This window comes from Dichomitus squalens, assembly GCF_000275845.1.
Source record: "Dichomitus squalens LYAD-421 SS1 unplaced genomic scaffold DICSQscaffold_14, whole genome shotgun sequence".
Lineage (NCBI taxonomy): Eukaryota > Fungi > Basidiomycota > Agaricomycetes > Polyporales > Polyporaceae > Dichomitus > Dichomitus squalens.
The window spans coordinates 320,038-322,400 of record NW_006766896.1 but is presented as its reverse complement, the minus strand read 5'-3'; positions in this window follow the sequence as shown (position 1 = coordinate 322,400).

Here is a 2,363-nt window from a genome sequence, read left to right as displayed (position 1 = left end):
GGGCGTTTCGGTTCGATCCATAGACGTCGGTTATCATGCCCCTCCCGCTGCTGCACCTCCCATTCACGTTCCGCCCGCTTGTTCAGGATAGTTTCGGGTTGCGATTTGAAGAGGTATTAGCTCTTGCTCGCAATCCATACCATAATTTCTTGAGCGAGCGACGTGCCCTTCCACCGTCGTCCCGCTGTCCAGCACCTGCTTCGTCCCTAGCAGCGTCGGGGCTTGCCCACGGTCCACATCCCTGCATCCACCCAACGCACACATCTTCGCGAGCGACGACGCCTAGCTCTGGGGCACGGCTCACGTCTCCTGAAAGAGTTCCCAGCCGTCGATGAGCCGACGTTGGCGAATTCGTCCATGGGCGTGTCGGTGTCCTCAAAGCGGCCGACGTAAATATTTCAACTATTGCAGCTCCTCATTAGTTTTCAGGACTACATGCGCGATGTGGTGAGGATGAGATACGTGTACATCCGACGAACTACGATGTTGATGCCAATGGGGTGATGAGTGGAGAAGGTCGTACGCGGTCGACGTTGTGTCGAGCTTGCCCGCCGTGCCGTCGGGCTTGTCGCTCATGTGCTAGAGCATGCGCTTGGGTTTGGTCTTTACCCAGTCCACCTCCTCGACCACGGCCGCGTTTGTTTATGCATGTCCTGCCTTTGATGCTAAGTGAGACCGAGCGCATATAAGAGGGCGAGCGGACGAGACGAACCATCACATGTCGTACATGAGGTGGATACCAAAGTCTTCGTACCGTCCAGCCCTGTCTGTCGCTCGTGGGTAATGACGCTGAAGCAAAGCGAACAAATGCCCAGAAATCCATCTGATCCAATGTTGTGCCATCCGCTGAGACATACAGCAAGTAGGCCCGGCTTCCTCGTCGAGTTCGCAGTCGTAGGGTGATCGTCGGTAGAGAGCGTGGAAGCGCTCTCTGCTGCAATGAGGTGAACCGCGCCGGCCAGAACCTCCCCCGCCGCAGTAGCTGATAGATGGAGCATGGACATCCTCTACCGTTGGCATGTGTTCGAGGGGATGTTGACATTCGATATGTATCAAGATCGAATGCTATCCCCGTTTCCTAAGATCCCTAGAGCTCAACGGTGTCCGTGAGAGTGATGGGCATGCCTACGTACCCCAATACTGCCGCATACATTGCTATGGATGTCGTTCGCGGAGGTGCAGGCGTGAGAGTAGCCCTATGTAGCTCTTCTCCATGCGTTTAGGATATGATGGCTGGTATTGTACCCCAGGGACGTTCTTTCTAGCTAAACATGCGAAGGAAGTCTCGAGGAGCACGTACGTCATAGCGAGACAAGCTCCGTAGGCTTGTTCACGGACGAGGGCCAAGACGAGCAGCGGCATCGATTTGAGGATCTGTGCTGCAGTTCTGAGCCTAAGCTTCGCATGGGATCCAATTAGTGCAACTCCCACACTATATTCGGATGCCAAGGAGTGAGGGACAGCAACACGAAGATGCGATACGGAGGATCGCGGATAGTCTGATTGCAGTGTAGCATACAAAGCAGATGATCAATGGTACTCACCTGGAGGTGCTAGTGTCAACACATCATTCCAAGACGTTCACAATGACCATTCGCAAGACCCGAGGCTGACCAGAAGAACGGTGATAAGGCCTCTGACTTATACAGAGCGCATATCCGTGCCAACAGGTAAAAAGGGGGTACACCAGAGCGAGCAAGACGAACATAGGCGGAGGCAAAGCAAATTTGGAGACTCGGCCCGTTAAGCCCGCCGTCTCGATGCGCCAGGATCCGTACTTGGTCCATTGTGCAGCCATGTCATATCTAGGGGCAAATACGAGCAGCGACGTTGCCTCTCAATTACTTGTGAATGTCCTCTATTCTTCTCCCATATCTTCGAACGGCTGACCGGGCTTCGCTATGCCAATAGTTCCCTTTAAGAGATCCTGTACAGAGGACTCTCAGTCTAGTGGGAAGATCACTGACTGTATTAGGACTATACCTGTACAGAGGACTCTAAGAACCATATGAGTACAGTATAGTATGGGAATAGAAGATGAACATACCTCAGTCTAGTGGGAAGATCACTGACTGAGGAAAGGAAGGAGCGAAGCCAGCACTGTCTACAGCGCTGGCAGGTGGCAGTGCTTGTCTACTATAATAGGAAGGTAAGGTAATCTAATCTAATCTGACACGTCACCTGACCGCATTCCGACACTCCCACTCAAGCGCTGCCTAAGACCCATAGCCCGCATAAACCTCCAGTGTTTCTCTCGAGGTAAGGACCTTTAGTAAAAATGTCCGCTACCATTTCCTCCGTAGGTACCCATTGTATTTCAGCTTCTCCTGTAGCCACCAGATTGTCGCGCAAGAAAATGGAAC